We start from the raw sequence: 18,477 nt of genomic DNA, 5'->3' as shown, positions 1-18,477 counted from the left end.
CTGGTTTCTGTTATTGATACCTGCAGAAAAGGTGTTACTTTACGAAGTCCGTCTCAAGATTTGGCTGCGTTGTCAACTCCAACATATTAAGACAAGCTTCTCCACTGCCTACGCAATTTATTCTCGCAGGGATCCTTCACACTGACCAAATGTCTTACATCTACATCTACTTCTAAATCTATGTGTCTACTCTGCTGTTCACATAAGTGCTTTTCAGAGGTTTCATCGAACCATTTGAGACTAAATCCGTACCATTCCACTGTCGAATAGCGTGCAGGAAATGCAACACTTAAATCTTCCCTTGCTAACTCTGATTTTTTTTATTTTTTACGATCGTATTTTCTGCCTATGTAGGATGGCGTCAACAAAATATTTTCTCGTTCGGAGGAGAAAGTTGGTGATTGAAATTTCGTAAAATGTTCTCGCCACAAATAAACATGCCTTTCGTTCTGACGATTGCTACCCCCAACTTCGGTGTAGTACTGAAGGCACCCACTCATATGTTTCGCGATAATACAAAACCAGCTGTACTTCTTTGAACTTCTTCAGTGTCAGTCGTGTCCGGCACGCATCCCACACGGCACGGAAGTACTCTAGAAAATAGTATCTCTAGCAGAACTGTTGCATCTTCTGTTCTGCAAATAAAACGCAGTCTTTTTTCTTCGCCTTCCCGACAAAGTTATATACGTCATAATTCTAGTTTAAGCTGTTCGTAATTGTAATCCATAGGTATTTAGTTGAACTGGCAGCCTTTAGGTCTGTATGATTTATCGTGCACCCGAAATTTAACCGATTTCTTTTAGTATTCATATGGATGATCCTACACTTTTCATTATCTGGAACCAACTACCACTTTTGACACCTTCTTGCCTAAATCATTTCGCAGTTGGTTTTGATCTTCTGATGACTTTACTTGGTGGTTAATGATAACATCATCTACAAACGATCTAAGAGACCTGCTCAAACCGTCTCATAAATCTTTTCTACAAATCAGGAAAAGTATAGGGCCTATAACACATCTTTGGCGAACGCCAAATGTCATTTCTGTTATATTCGACGATTTTTCGTCGATTAATACGTCTTGTGACCATTGTGACACGAAATCCTGAATCCAGTCGTACATCAAGACAATACTCCATAAGCACGCAGTTTCATTACAAGCCGCGTGTGAGAAACGATGTCAAAGACCTTCTGTAAATCTAGAAATATGGTATCAATGATCACCTGTCGATTGTTCAAAGTGCTTCGTGTGAATAGAAACCTAGTTGTGTTTCAAATGAATGATATTACCTGAATTCGTGCTGGCTATATATCAATATATCGTTTCCTTCGAGGTATTCACAATGTTCTCACTCACACCAAACGACGACAGAAACACGTGACAGGTAAAGTCTTAACCAAAATACACTTCCAGAGTACACTAATCACCGCTCTTCCGATAGGCAGTCAGATGAATAGTGCTTAAAGCGTTTCTCCGATGGGGAGCTATACTGCCTTTCGGAACACTTGGTGGTAGTGGTAAGTTCCTATGTGACCAATCAGCTGAGATCATCGGTACCTGTACTTACACACTACTTAATTTAATTTAAACTAACTTACACTAAGGACAACACACATACCCATGCGCGAGGGAGGACTCGAACCTCCAAAGGGGGGGGGGGGGGGGGAGTCGTGAAAACCGTGGCAGGACGCCCCTAGACCCAGCGGCTACCCCGCGCGGCTCGATGCACTTCGCACGTTTCTAGCCCTAAGGGGACTATATACCCAAGCATAGTAACTGAGGAAGAGACTGGCTTGTATATTGTCCATGAGACGAACGAATGCCATGTCTTTCGCAGAACACATGGTGTGGACCATTCACAGAATGATTCTTGGTTATTCAGCTAGCGACTGCTGTAGATGTTAACATTCAGATAAATACAGTTAGTCACGCGGGGTTGCCACGTGGTTTGAGACGTCCTGTCACGGTGCACGTGGCTCCCCCGTCGGAGGTTCGAGTCCTCCCTCGGGCATCGGTGTGTGTGTTGTCCATAGCGTAAGTTAGTTTAAGTTATATTAAATAGCTTGTAAGCCTAGGAACCGATGGCCTAAGCAGTTTGGTCCCGTAAGATCTTACCACAAATATACAAAAATACAGTTAATCCTCACGACTGTAAGAGTGAAGGACTTAGCGCATGTCTGTATAAGGGTTGGGTTGCTTTGGAGAAGGAGACCAGACAGCGAGGTCATCGGGCTCATCGGATTAGGGAAGGAAGGGGAAGGAAGTCTGCCGTGCCCTTTGAAAGGAACCATCCCGGCATTTGACTGGAGTGATTTAGGGCAATCACGGAAAACCTAAATCAGGATGGCCGGACGCGGGATTGAACCGTCGTGCTCCCGAATGCGAGTCCAGTGTTTAACTCTGTATAAGCTTCCGGTTCTCACACGACAAAACAGTTAGTAAATTTGATTGTTGTAGATGAAAGGGAGAACACTTCGTAATTCATTAACTATGCTTTTAGCATGTAAATTAAAATTAGTGTTTACAACAAAACACTTCTTTTCACACCTGCCTCTTAATTACACCCCGATGGAAATTATGATAGCTTTAAACGACGACTTTTAATTATAAAAACTGACGGCATTTAGTCGAAAAGTCGAAAGGCGGCTCTTGAATGAGCATGTCAATTTGTAGTGCGCTTAACCTGGAAGGAAATAGCTGTAGCCACTGCGACGTAACAGGCCTACCTAAATAAAACGCTCCCGCTCTTAATTGTACGTTGGCATTTCCATATTCGTTGAGATAGATATTCCTGTCTAAAATTTAGCCTTGTAGTCTAGTTGCTGAAACGGGATTGACACTGAGTCGGAAAATGGTGCACTGTCCTGGCGCCTGACTATCTATCAAATTAATTTCGGGCTGACCTGCAGCTGCTCTCCAGTAGGCGGGCTTCCCAGAGCCACTCGAGCATTTTGGATACGGAAACTAATATAAAATGGAACTGTAACATTGCCTGAAAAGCTTAGCAACACTGTGAGCTTCCACTTACTTCCCGATATATACAACGCTATCCGTCTACATACACTTCATACCTCCTTGTCATTTTCATGATATATTCTTAATGACTTCTATTTAAGATGTGACACTGACAAGTTAAATTTATTGTCTGAACCAAAGATAGATGATCGCCGCTTAAGCTACGACTGCTCTCTCTCTTCGCGTAGTGAGCCATATGTATTAGGCACAATGGAAGTATGTCAAAAGGAATGCTGCAGCTGTGTCTTGTTGGGTTAGCGGTAACACAGTCTGCTAGTGCTGCTTTGGAGGCTTTGGATGTCGGTTGGTATCTCACTGGAGAAAAGTTTTCATACATTTTTCTTTTCTTTTACTCAATTTTCAAGAAGACAGAACAAAATCTAGAGACAAAATTTTACGTGATTATCTTAAGAGAAGCTCTTCATCATAGGCCATCTCACGGCCTCGATTCAATGCCTTGCACTGCTGGCGCAAGTGTCTTCTTTGAAAATACCGATTTACTTCGTAAGAAAGTTTCTGAAAACACTTCAAGAGACCATTAATGACTGTGATTTGAGCTTTGTTCGTCATTTATGGATTCATCGTCCCAGGGAAAAGTTACAGAAGCAATGAACAGACTGAGTAGCATACCACTGTGGTAAATCTGGCGATGAAAACCGTATGAAACAGGAGTATTGACCATATCTTAGTATCTAAATTTCTCTTTGTGTATCAGGAGAGATAATTTTCTTCGTTACTTCAAAATTTGATTACTGTGTGATTTCGAAGAATTTACCAAATTTCCTTATGAATTTACACTGAAGTGACAGAGAAACTGGAATAGGAATGCGTATTCAAACACAGGCAGGTTATCAAGATTTAAGGGTAGCCGGAACGATCCAGCTCCTCCATGTTAATTTTAGTAAATAGAAGGAACATTTTTTCTAAAACCATTGAACATATAGGTCTGAAATTTGGACTACACGTTCAGTGAATATTTCTCTACAAATTCATAATGCCATGTTAAGAAATATTTATTGGTTTTTGTTTAACAATTTTTTTAATAGATGCTTATTTTTTCTGTAAAATTTTGCAGTTTTTCTTCTATGACTCTTGAATTATGCAGTACTTTTTTTACAATTTGTTACAAAAATGAAGGAAAAGAAGTAAACAATATTGTGTATAAATTTCATTGAGATACTTTTAGAAGTTTTTAAGATAATGTTCCTCAAAGATGAGAATTTTAAACTTACGGGAAATGGCTTGCTAAGTTTTTTTAGCACATTCCTGATCCATATGATGGATTATCAGCATCCTCTTCTTCTTCCAGTGTTAGTTTCATTTCCTCTGGTCTTTTCTTCCCTTTTGCAGCATTTTGTAGCCTTTTGTCTCTTCTTCCCGCAACTCTTAGTCTTTCTTCATCAATTAGGCGCATTGTGAAAATGGTGTTGTGTCCTGGTTGGAAACCTAAGCGTTTCGGTACATCACATTTCATAATGTTTCCTTCATTGTATGTTGCCACTGCATCATACACTCGAAAATGCAATATTTTTATCTGTACAAACACTCTTTTGGGAATCCTAAGTCAAATTAAATTATTTACACTCTCATTTGGATTTTGTGTTTTCCCATGTAAACACTTTTCCCATAAACTTGGCTGTGATAAATCTCTGAATATTGGCTTAATTACATCAATTACAGCATTTGGCAAACTGTTTTTATGGGAATATTCCTTTCCTGATTGGTACTTATGCCATGACCTGTGGGGCACAGTGCATGTTGAGGGTGCTCATTTGTTAATGCAGAATGAGAAAATAATGCCCATACTGCTCTCCTCATATACTCATTGCTTCTTGTATTTTGCCTAATTGCACACCCATAATACGTCTGCAATCTGTCAATTGCTTCATCTGTCAGTCTTCCTCTTCCTCCTAGGGCTTTACCATCACTAAGCTTCTGGGACCCTAATGTCTGCTTTAGTTCGCGAAAGCGAGCTCCCATGCGCTTCTGCACATGTCCAATGCACTCCTGTTTTTTAATGTGAATTTCATTGCCATAAGGTTTGAGTTCCTCTACAGTTTTATAACCCTTAGAATCACCATCTCCTAGATATTTAGTGTATCGTACATTATACCACTCCTGTGATCTGGAAAAAACTGCTTTCACTCCCTCTGCTTCCATCGCTCCACTCGTGCCGTAATAATTTGCTTCACAACTTTGACTATGTTCGTCATTGGTATTGCTCCTACATCTACAATCTTTTGAGAGAATAGCAACTTCAATTACTTTGCAACTGTCTCTATTCGTAGCTGTCACAACTCCATTTAGAGATTTATGATTTCTACGTTGCCATGACCCATTTAAAGCTACAGTTAAATCTCTACAATTCCCATTACCTGTCACAGCTTCTTTAACTGCTTTCTTCATTGTTGCTTGAGGAATATCTTCAGCAGAAGATCCCACCAATTCATTATAAAATCCAAACTTTGTTGGTGGTTTTGGAAAGTTCATAATTCCACATAACATTGTTCCTGCAGCACTGCCTTTGCCAATGCAATGCAAGCCATAGGCTAGCCTAACATTTATGTCATACACCCTCTTTCCACTATTACCACTACGAGGAATACTGTTATAATTAGAAAACGAAACTTCTGCATCACATTTGTTACACTTCAATAACATTTTACAAGCCAAACCAATGTGTGAAGTTATTTTCTATTCCAGTCCTCTTTCTTTGCAAACTTGGCATAATACGTAATGTTTCAAAATATTAGAGAGCAAGGAAATGTTAGTTATTTCATTCACATCATTACTGTCACTTTGCTGTCACAAAGTTTCTTGCTGGAAGAAGTTCTATCACATTCATCTGGAGTACTCAGTGAAGCAGTCTAAGCAGCATCTCCCTTCGAAACAACAAAAGATTTCTTCTTCCACACATTGTGCCTTTTCTTAAACACTCGATTGTTGAAACGGGGCATACTGATATCCACAAACCAAATACGTAAAACAGGTACGAGCAATGTTCGTCAAATCCGCGAAATTGAACAGCTAAACAACACAAAGCGAGCTCCACAAGTCAGCACACACGGTATAGCGTTTATGTGTACCGATATGTACAGTAACTTGTCACAGAGATAAAGCCATACAACGATGGAAAACAAAACACTGTCTAATTCAGCAAAGATACCATGCTTGCAGCCAGCGAGCGGCGCCGTCAGAGGTGACACACCAGGTCGCTACAACCGTTAACGCGGCGCGTCAATTTTGTAACGATAAAAAACACACTTAGAATTCACTTAGAAGGGTGAAACTTGATTTGTTTTATTCAGAAAACTACGAATAATATTACAATGAAGAAACCAAAAATATGTTAATTTTTTCATTTTCATCGTTCCCGTTTCCCTTAAGTGAGTTTGAACGTTGTGTTATAGTCTGCGCACGAGCGATGGGACACAGCATCTCCGAGGTAGCGATGAAGTGGGGATTTTCCCATACGACCATATGACGAGTGTACCGTGAATATCAGGAATCCGGTAAAACATCGCTGCGGCCGGAAAGAGATCCTGCAACAATTGGAGCAACGAAGACTGAAGAGAATCATTCGACGTGACAGAAGAGCAACCCTTTCGCAAGCTGCTGCAAATTTCAATGCTGGGCCATCAGGAACTGTTAGCGTGAGAACCATTCAACGAAACATCATCGATCTGGGCTTTCGGAGCCGAAGGCCTACTCGTATACCCTTGATGAATGCACCACAGGAAGCTTTACGGCTCGCCAGGACTAGTCAACACCAACACTGGACTGTTGATGACTGGAAACATACTGCCTGGTCAGAGAGTCTCATTTCAAATTGTTTCGAGCGGATGGACGTGTACGGGTATGGAAACAACCTCAAGAAACCATGGACCCCGAATTTCAGCAGGGGACTGTTCAAGCTAGTGGAGGCTCTGTAATGGTGTGGGGCGTGTGCAGTTGGAGTGATATGGGACCCCTGATACGTCTAGATTCCATTCTAACAGGTGATACGTAAGCAAGCATCCTGGCTGACCACTTGCACCCATTCGTGCCCATTGTGCATTCCGACGAACTCGGACAATTCCAGTAGGACAATGCGACGTCCGGAATTGCTATCGAGTGGCTCCAAGAACAGTTTTCTGAGTTTAAACACTTCCGCTGGTCACCAAACACACCAGTCATGCACAGAATTGATAATATGTTGAAAACCTTGCAACGTGCTGTACAGATGAAATCTCCACCCCCTCGTACTCTTACGTATTTATGGATAGCTCTGCAGGATTCATGGTATCAATTAACTCCAGCACCACTTCAGACCTTAGTTGAGTCCATGCCACGTCATGTTGCAACACTTCTTCATGGTTGTGGGAGCCCTACACACTATTAGGCAGGTTTATCAGTTTCTTGTGTCACTTCCACCACCATGGTTTCACATTATGACGAGTGTCCTGAAATGCCACCTGTATATGAAATCTGATAGTACGTATCTGACTGCAGAGTATATTATTTCTTCCTGACATTTGAGTCAGTTTTTTTTCAGTTACTTTTTCTTTATGAGGGAATATGTATTGTCCTTTTCTATTTTAGTGATATGGGACCAATCATGGCGATAAATATGACTGATTCTCATGAAGTCAACTAGTATAGACTTCAAGATGACCTCTAGCAGCCGAAAATGGTTATGACCACCTGGATCATTACTTAACTATGACTTTCTTTCTTTGATTTCTTTGGCTTGCGCCTTTTTTTCCCGCGGATACGCAGGGTCGGCATGGTTAATCGGATGTGGCAATGTTAATGTAAGAGGTGGCCGGATGCCCTTCCTGCCACCACCCCGTACTCCCTGGGACGGAATTAGTGTACCCCAACTGTCTGCAACTAGGATAATCCATGGAATAGGGCGGTAGTGTTCAGATGTCTGCGAGTCGTGTAACTGAGGCGGTATGTGGGGACCAGCCCGGTATTCACTTAGGGGGATGTGGAAAACCTCCTGAAAACCACATCCAGGCTGGCCGGCACACCGGCCATCGCCGTTAATCCGCCGGGCGGGTTCGATCCGGGGCCGACGCGCCTAACCGAGTCCAGGAAGCAGCGCGTTAGCGCTCTCGGCTAACCTGGCGGGTCATTACTCAACTATGACTTAAACAAGCAAATTACCTATACCTTTCATTATAAAAAACTTCTGTTGCAAGATATATGTCGTAAGTGCACAATTCAACCATATTTTCTGGTGCATTTTAATGATGGCGCTACATTATACGAATCAAAGATTCTCACGCCTTGCTGCATGAGCAATTGTTCAGTGAGAAAGTTTGCCACTACTGTGTCAAAACTTTATGACATTTGCATTAGCAGCAATTTAGTTCTCAACTGTTCACAAACAAGGCGTCTCCAAAATAAGTAGCTCCGATAACGTTTAGTAGGATTCATATTGCGTCAGTTTCAATAGTCTTGTATTGTTCATAACTGTTTCATGGAATACAGTGAGACAGACTGTTACCATTTTGATCGAAGACAAACTGCATTGCGCCGGCCGCTGTGGGCGAGCGGTTCTAGGCTCTTCAGTCTGGAACCGCACTGCTGCTACGGTCGCAAGTTCGAATCCTGCCTCGCGTACGATTGTGTGTGATGGCCTTAGGTTAGTTAGGTTTAAGTAGTTCTAAGTCTAGGAGACTGGTGGTCTCAGATGTTACGTCCCACAGTGCTTAGAGCCATTTGAACTATTTTTTGAACTGCATTGCATTCACTTTGTATATGGTTAGACTCTTTCCATGGAAACTTACACAGCTACTATGAATGGCCCTATACCAGCCAGAACCTAAACAGCAGCATACGCCGCAGATCTCAAGCAGGGAACATCTGGCCAGCAAGGGGGCGTGTGGCCGCAGACGATCACAAGCAGACATGAGAGTCTATGGGTTTAGCAGATGATAACACCTTCGCTACCAACTTCCGTATCCTATAGGGTGGCCAATTTGTGCTGAATGGCAGACAAAAATTTGTAAATTGTAAATTTGTGGTAAGTTCCTATGGGACCAAACTGCTAGGGTCTTCGGTCCCTAGACTTACACACTACTTAATCTGACTTAAACTAATTTACGCCAACGACAACACACACACACACACACACACACACACACACACACACATGCCCGAGGGAGGACTCGAACCTCCGACGTGCCAGACACAGAGCTATGAGAATTGTTATGTTGGCCACTTAAGGAATCGGTTCAGTCTTAATGGCTGTGGAGGCTGCCGGATGGCTTGGTGTTCTTTTCAGTGACGGTATTATATGCAATGTAAACGAAGAGGCTCACTTTAGAAATTTAGATTTACATAGTGGCTCATTTTCTGTTTCTCCGGTTATTTGACGTGATTAAATTAAGGTATGACCTCACAGACCGTATCATAGCATTCGAAAATAACAGTTGAACCGACTGCTACAATGACGTCGTGGTTAAATTCGTAAATTTCTAGCTTGTAGGTAGTGTGTTCTAATCCTTTCACTTCTACAAATTTTAATACTTTGTTAGTTTTGTGTATACTGCTTCCAATGCTTGCTGGAGGAAGGCAAGATGAAATAGTCCCCATTAATTTACGTGACATAAATAGTTGAGGAGGAACTCAGCCTTCGGTTGATAATTGTTTTGCAGTTTTAACAACCCTGTAGCCTTAGCTGTTGAACACACCGATTCAACTAATGCTTTCGACAGCTACAGAAACGCAAAGTGTGTTGTCTCCTAGGTAAATTACTTGTGCAGTGGTATCAGACGAAAAGATCTACCTGGCTCAGAATTTGCAGACTAGATTTTTAAACCTCTTACTGTTTGGGCAATGACCTTTTCTTCTTCGGAAAATTTACGGTAGTTGTTGCTTAAGATTTTCTTGCAAGAAACTAAACTCTTTCAGCTTCAACGAACGTTAAAACAAATGTTCTTAACAGTGCTAAACAGCAGTTTTTGAATCGGTTACTTGCCGCATTTTCCCACATTTCGCTGGTAGAAAGGAAAAATGTTGACTAACAAAAAAAAAAAAAAAAAAAAAAAAAACGTCTTCGAGAAAGAAAGAAGGATGGTATCAAACTTTTCGCACTGCAAGGTTATGTGATTTTATTTCAGTGATTACCAAATCTAGCGAACGAACAATGTAGATGGCAGTACGATTACACTGCTGGTGATATATGATATTTCACTAATTTGGGCCTAATCTGATGTAGGGCCAGCTTAGACCATACATATACAGAGCAGGAAGCCTCGACATTATTAAATTCGGAAATCTGAAAGCACGAAAGTACTTTAACGGAAGACATTAACATCGTCTGGCTTTTTAATTGGCATTTACCATAATTTATAGGTGTTTAGAGGTAACATCGCTGAGCCCAAGTTAATAAAGTCGTGCAACGTGATTTCTCTTGTCAAGTATGGTCTTCGTCTATTAATTTAGTTTCGTGTAATCAGTGAATAATTGGAGGTGTCAGATATTAACTTCAAAGGTATTCCCTACGTATGAAAAGAACTAAATAATTACCCGCTCTTCGGGAACAGCTTCTAAAAATAACTGAAAAACATTAAATGTTTTCTGCAAGCACACCTGTAACAGCAACAGCTGAATAAAAAAAGGTAACAGTATTATGATGGTAATAATTAAATAATCTGTTAACTACATAATGTACAGTGGAATTTATCGAACTAAGAAATTGTTTGAAATAGCAAAAATTTCAAAATGGTTCCGAATAGGGGCTATGATGGCAAGAAGCGTCTCTACATACCACTGATTTTATACTTGAATAACTTCTATGCGGAACCTTACTGATAATTAATCAGTTAACAGAGAACTTGTGTTTCTTTACTACCTAATCTGTAACTGTTTCCAGTCTTTGTATCAGAAATTAACTGTAACCGACTAGCCGTTGAAACCGCACACATGCAGATTTTGGCGGCTATTTCACTAGGTACAATATACAATTTAATTGTTAGATTTGTGAAGAAACTGACCATTTAGAAAACGTGCATTGAATAGCGAAGGAAAATGGTGAATGTCGACGGAGTCGAATAAATTTACAGCAGAACCAGAAAATGAAGGCACTGAACAGTCGGGAATACACTTCCAGGGAATCAGATCATTCATACATTGTTGTGCATCTTCCGTTATAACACACTAATGTAGGTTACAAATGTGTGTTGCAGTGTTGTGTTGAGTTGGTTCCAGACTGATATCTGCAAGGTATGGTCTCAATTGTCCCTCCAGCCGTTCATTCTTAATAGGCACAAAAGTAGCTCTTACACCTCTGGTAACGCCAGGAAAAGAAAGTCGGCTACATCGTAGTTCAGAATCCGCATTAAATATGATGTCAATTTGCTAAAAACTGGAACAAAGACAGTTTAGGTTGGGCCAACACAGAGGCAGAAGCTGCGACGAATAGAAAGTCTGTCTCCAGTATGTTGTTTTACATAGAAATTTTATTTTATTTTATCTTATTTTATGAGCCACAGGTCATGTTAGGTTACGGATCTCTTATTTTATTTTAACTTGTGACGTTGAACATATTGTTGGTGCTTTGCTTGAGTTTGGGTCTCCCTTTTCACGTTATTTGACCCTCTCAGGGCAGCAGAGTTACATCAATTCGTTATTTTCATCAAGATTTCTAGTTGCTCTAGGTCTTCGGGAGAGGCGCGTATCTTTGTTCGAATCCCGTTCCAGCACAAACATATTCACCACTTAATTTCAAGCACTAACTTGCTCACGCCGAACTACTGATAAAAACCGTTTTCCGTTTTAGCGTCTCTTTTTTTTTTTTTTTGTCACAAGTAACGATAGATGCTGGTTTCAAGTCACAGGCAGAGAATGAACTTCTAATCACAGTATTTCAGGTTCAGACTTTCATCATGTCATTTCAAGTACCAACACTCTACTCGAAGTTCCCGGTGAAAAATAATTATATCGCAAACCTCTCTTTGGTTGTACCCAACAACTACGGAACGAGATGATTTCGATGCCTAGTCAGTCGATAAATTTCCATCAAGTCATTAAAAGTTTAAACATGTTACTCTTAGCTGCTGGAGAAAGAGTAATTTGTTTATTAACATATCTTCGTTACGATGTTTGTAAGGTTGGAGTTACATTTGCACAAACATTTCGTCACGTTCTTTCAAATCGAGCATGCGCACATATGCCTAATAGTGAACAAACAACATCTATTCTTGGGTGTTCAAAAAAATGGCTCTGAGCACTATGGGACTCAACTGCTGAGGTCATTAGTCCCCTAGAACTTAGAACTAGTTAAACCTAACTAAACTAAGGACATCACAAACATCCATGCCCGAGGCAGGATTCGAACCTGCGACCGTAGCGGTCTTGCGGTTCCAGACTGCAACGCCCTTAACCGCACGGCCACTTCGGCCGGCTCTTGGGTGTTCAACGAGGGAGGAAAGTGACGAGCTGGAATCCCGCTCAAGCAAAGGTGGTGGTTACATTCGGTATCTAATATTTGATATTATTCAGTTAACAATCCTATTATGTACTGGGTTCGCATTCCCGTCACAAAATTTTAAATCAAGGAATTTAAAATTTAAACAAGTGGGCAGTTCGTTACTTCATCTACATCTACATCTACATGATTACTCTGCAATTCACATTTAAGATCTTGACAGAGGGTTCATCGAACCACAATCATACTATCTCTCTACCATTCCACTCCCAAACGGCGCGCGGGAAAAACGAACACCTAAACCTTTCTGTTTGAGCTCTGATTTCTCTTATTTTATTTTGATGGTCATTCCTACCTACGTAGGTTGGGCTCAACAAAATATTTTCCCATTCGGAAGAGAAAGTTGGTGACTGAAATTTCGCAAATAGATCTCGCCGCGACGAAAACCGTCTTTGCTTTAATGACTTCCATCCCAATTCGCGTATCATATCTGCCACACTCTCTCCCCTATTACGTGATAATACAAAAGGAGCTGCCCTTTTTTGCACCCTTTCGATGTCCTCCGTCAATCCCACCTGGTAAGGATCCCACACCGCGCAGCAATATTCTAACAGAGGACGAACGAGTGTAGTGTAAACTGTCTCTTTAGTGGACTTGTTGCATCTTCTAGGTGTCGTGCCAATGAAACGCAACCTTTGGCTTGCCTTCCCCACAATATTATCTACGTGGTCTTTCCAACTGAAGTTGATCGTAATTTAACACCCAGGTACTTAGTTGAATTGACAGCCTTGAGAATTGTACTATTTATCGAGTAATCGAATTCCAACGGATTTCTTTTGGAACTCATGTGGATCACCTCACACTGTTCGTTATTTAGCGTCAACTGCCACCTGCCACACCATACAGCAATCTTTTCTCAATCGCTTTGCAACTGATACTGGTCTTCGGATGACTTTACTAGACGGTAAATTACAGCATCATCTGCGAACAACCTAAGAGAACTGCTCAGATTGTCACCTAGGTCATTAATATAGACCAGGAACAGCAGAGGTCCCAGGACGCTTTCCTGGGGAACACCTGATATCACTTTACTTTTAGTCGATGATTTGCCGTCTATTACTACGAACTGCGACCTTCCTGACAAGAAATCAAGAATCCAGTCGCACAACTGAGACGATACCCCATAGGCACGCAGCTTGATTAGAAGTCGCTTGTGAGGAACGGTGTCAAAAGCTTTCCGGAAATCTAGAAATACGGAATCAACTTTAGATCCCCTGTCGATAGCGGCCATTACTTCGTGCGAATAAAGTGCTAGCTGCGTTGCACAAGAACGATGTTTTCTGAAACCATGCTGATTACGTATCAACAGATCGTTCCCTTCGAGGTGATTCATAATGTTTGAATATAGTATGTGCTCCAAAACTCTACTGCAAACCGACGTCAATGATATAGGTCTGTAGTTCGATGGATTACTCCTACTACCCTTCTTAAACACTGGTGCGACCTGCGCAATTTTCCTATCTGTAGGTACAGATCTATCTATGAGCGAGCGGTTGTATATGATTGCTAAGTAGGGAGCTATTGTATCAGCGTAATCTGAAAGGAACCTAATCGATATACAATCTGGACCTGAAGACTTGCCCGTATCAAGCGATTTGAGTTGCTTCGCAACCCCTAAAATATCTGCTTCTAAGAAACTCATGCTAGCAGCTGTTCGTGTTTCAAATTCTGGAATATTCCATTCTTCTTCCCTGGTGAAGGAATTTCGGAAAACTGCGTTCAATAACTCCGCTTAAGCGGCACAGTCGTCGGTAACAGTACCATCTTGATAGCATTCCGGTTTCAGTTAAGTTTTAATTTACTGCGAAGTTCAGATCTGGTAACTGATACTGATTTAATCCTTGATATTCCACGTCTTATTATGCCCAATCAGCAATGAAAATCATTGCCGTGATCGTGGCTTGTTCAGAAATGATAGGTTTTCTTAGCTACCAGTGACTACAGATGTTGTTTATGAATTCATATCCAGAACTAAAAAATGTTCTCATGCCATTTAAAGTTCAAACAGTTGCAAAAATTACATAAAAGGCACCATGAGTAGATGGAAATTATGGTGATACGCTTTTTTCCTGTTTTTACTTCTCATTCCAGTAACCAGATAATGCAAAACCACCCGCCATAGGAACGACGTTCAGCAAGTGGCAGCAAACGTTTCAGACAGCAAAAATTCTTCGTACTGTCATAGACCTTCGGGAGTCCGGATATTCTCTCAAGACTGTTTATTTCATTTTGATTATAGATCACAGAACGATTTCTATGATTAAGTAAATTTCAGATCCAAATGGGTATAGTAACAATTGTGAAGCAATAAAGCTGAGTTTACAAGCGTCAAGGATTGTCTCATCTCTAATAACGTGATTTCTAATGTTTGTAACACTGTGGTATTAATTTACATCTAGACTGAATACGATAAAGAGCAGTTTTCTCTACTGGTCGCCTGTGGAAACCATTTTGTGCAGTCAAAAGACTATACCGACAAGAGATCGGAAGACCTGCAAGAGGGCTACAGTGTGTGGGCTGCATGCAAGTCAGGAGAAACGCAATTCCGGTCGTTTGGATAGCTCTGAACATATGGTGGTGACCGCACACACGCCGTGTGGTGGGGACCCAAATTTCTACTGTCCGATGGCGAGTATCTGTTTGATCGTCCACAGATGGCCACTATTTTCAACCGAACAGTGCAACACCCAGATGTCAGAATTATGTTAGCGGCACTCCACAAACATCGCGGCAATTCCATTAAGAGATTTAGGAAAATAAAATAAATCCTCCGTGTGAACGTACGGAAGAGAATTGGAACCCCCTACGCCCACAATACGAATCCAGTGTCTTAATTAGTGAGCCCTTCCGATCGATACACGAAGCCACTGCTGTCAATCATACGTCTCGCGATATAACTTTACCCAATACTGTTACTTTCCCGATCAACTGTACAAGAAGTACGCGCCCAGTTGGTGGTTACTCTTACGAGAACACGTCAAGTGCCATAAACTTTGCTCAGTGGAAGATATACGACCATTTCTGAGAAAATAACCGGACGCTCAGAGCATCCAGTGAGCTAGTGACTAGCGTCATGTTTTTTTTCACTTTTGCGTCCAGTGTTGGAAACCCGATAATTGTTTTTATTTTATTTTTTCTATTATCTACCCACGTCCGTGGAAGTTTACTACATTACTGTTTCTTATAAAGTTAGGGAATACAAGAGCGCTACATTAACTGCAAAATTACGGCTGGGTGTCACAATGGGTGTTACATATTTTTTATATAAAATATATGTGTATATGGTATTTCTAGGGCTTACAGACTTTCAAAATTCTCCTATTCTCATGGTTATTCTTACGTTTATTGTTCAGGGAGATTTGCTGCGTTCCTTTGGCGGATACCGATCGTAGAAATATTGGAAAGAGAATTTCCGAACACGAACACGGCACGAAGGTAGGTTTGCCACAGATACACTTCTTCATAAGAATCTCACTCGGGGAAGAACCGTTCTCAACATTGCTGAAGATTTCACGCGTTGGAAATAAATTCGTGGCAAACCACGCATAACGGATCGTTTTTCCGAAAACTGGTACCTGCAGTTGATTATGTATCAAGCAAGATACACTAAAGGAATTACACCAAAAACAATTATAACCAATTTTTTCATTCATTTTTTTAAATTCATTCGCCAGACTCACAATTAATTGACGAATATGGACAACGTTATTTTAATATACGTTGGAAAGCATTCTTGTTGTTATCTTCTACGGACATGGATAGATAAATGAAAAACAAATATGAAAATAGTAATCGGGTTTTCAGCACGGGGTGCAGAAGTGTGAAGCCGTGACGCTAGCCCATGCACAAGCGCTTCGGTTGTACTAGTTGTTCGCTTAAAGGCACATACGCTACCTCAAAAGCTTTGATCGTCGTTTTCTCAAAAATCATCAAATAACTATTGGTAAACTGAGACATGTGTTTGCTTATTTTGAGCTCTCTTCCACTGAGCAGAGTTTCTGGGCTATCGGGTTATGGCACTTGCCGTGTTCTCCTCGTTAGTAGTAGGCAACCTCAGAGTACCGATATGCCTCACTGACTTTACGGACAACTTGTCGGAGTAGGCTAAATCGAGGTGAAGAAGGCCGCTCGAAGGTCTCATTAAAATGAAGGTCACGAAATGGGCACAAAACGTGACAGTCGACCCAGAAGTTGGGATGAAGGAATAAATACTGTTATTATGGTTAGTACATCTGTTGAAAGCCAGTGAACTTTCTGTGACAGTACACGTGGTCGGGGACTTCAATGCCCGTAGCTCGTTTGTAGGAGATGAGGACGCATAGTGAGTGCAGCGGCGGCAGCGGCAGCGGCGAGTGCTGACCTTGCGCGGCGGCGGCCCCCCCACCTCCGCAGCCGGCAGGCGCTCGCTGCGGCCTAGGCCAGTGCTCCGCCGCTGGCGCCGACGTTCGCAGCCGCAGCGCGGAGCCACCATGCACCTCCCACCAGCCACTGCACGCTCCCTGAACGTCGGCCGGTACGTATCAGCTGTCACTGCCACACGGCTCAACGCAATGCGCAGTTACCGGCGTTACTAGGCTAGATACCTAACCGTGCGACTAGACGCCAGTATTAATGCGGAAATGTGCCAAAAGAGTAGAGACCAATATGAGGTAAAATGAACGAACGTGTATATTTCTTGAAGAAGCATAGCAGAAGTATTGTGATAAAAGTTTACTGTTATTATGTGGAGAGAGAGAAGAATAAGGAAAATTGGCAATACACTGGAAATGATATAAATATGAGTCATATATTATCTTTCTACTGTAAAATGGGCAGAATTGTATCCTCTGATTTATGGAAAAAGCTGCAGCACAAAATGGGCTCGGAAGTAGCTCGCCAATGTGTCTGACGTGCAGCTGAGCCAGTGAGATAATAAACATTGTCACTGTGGACGTAGCAGCTATCTCGACTTCCAGTAATCTGTTTCTAAACAGTAATCATAATGAAGACTGTGTCAGACAGTCCTATTTTCGTACCATCATCTTGCATTGTCCCAGAAAAGTCGCAGAAAAGCTTGAATATATCTCAAGAGACGCATCTGCGGGAAAACTTCGGGTATCAAATGTTAGTGAATGATACCAAATCTCCGAAAGATATTCGTTCCTGCTCCCAGGAGGTTTAGAACATACTTAATTGTCTGTTCGAGATAGATTTGAAAAGGCCATTTTTCCATTGCACATTTACTGAAATCGCTAGTAGTAAACATTCAGCTCACTTTTCATGAAGCCGGCCGTGGTGGCCGTGCGGTTCTACGCGCTTCACTCCGGAACCGCGTGACTGCTGCGGTCGCAGGTTCGAATCCTGCCTTGGGCATGGATGTGTGTGATGTGCTTAGGTTAGTTAGGTTTAAGTAGTTCTAAGTTCTAGGGGACTGATGACCTAAGATGTTAAGTCCCATAGTGCTCAGAGCCATTTGAACCAATTTTGAACTTTTCATGAAAAACGTGGGAATAAATGCTCAGAATAATGGGTTGGGTTGTTTTGGGGAAGGAGACCAGACAGCGAGGTCATCGGTCTCATCAGATTAGGGAAGGACGGGGAAGGAATTCGGCCTTGTCCTTTGAAAGGAACCATCCCGGCATTTGCCTGGAGTGATTTAGGGAAATCACGGAAAACCTAAATCAGGATGGCCGGACGCGGGATTGAACCGTCGTCCTCCCGAATGCAAGTCCAGTGTCTAACCACTGCGACACCTCGCTCGGTCAGAATACTGAATAAAAATTGGTTACATACGTCACTTTATAATGGTTGTGTAACAAGCAATAAATTTGATCAGTAGTAGGAGAAAAAACATATTTACTAACCTAGCAAATGGGAACACACACCAGTGAATAGTTGAATCAGAAACACCCACTTAGTAGCCTTCATTGTTGACTTGAAGACAAGTTGTGGCACGACTTAACGATATACAGTAGTCGCTGATGAGTCACGGCCTCAAAGA

At 41.7% G+C, this 18,477-nt stretch overlaps 1 protein-coding gene across 1 annotated transcript in view; it reads left to right on the top strand.

Annotated features, from left to right (window-relative positions):
• The first annotated feature begins 16,932 nt into the window (after positions 1-16,932).
• LOC124556596 (melanocyte-stimulating hormone receptor-like) overlaps positions 16,933-18,477 on the top strand; it is a 156,924-nt gene continuing 155,379 nt past the window's right edge. The window contains exon 1 of the mRNA XM_047130562.1: positions 16,933-17,010. The gene's annotated coding sequence lies outside the window, so the exon portion shown is untranslated. The remainder of the gene's footprint in view (positions 17,011-18,477) is intronic.

The sequence above is a fragment of the Schistocerca americana genome, chromosome X (assembly GCF_021461395.2).
Source record: "Schistocerca americana isolate TAMUIC-IGC-003095 chromosome X, iqSchAmer2.1, whole genome shotgun sequence".
NCBI classification, from domain to species: domain Eukaryota; kingdom Metazoa; phylum Arthropoda; class Insecta; order Orthoptera; family Acrididae; genus Schistocerca; species Schistocerca americana.
The sequence above is the reverse complement of the archived record's forward strand: the minus strand, read 5'-3'. Positions and strand labels throughout refer to the sequence as shown.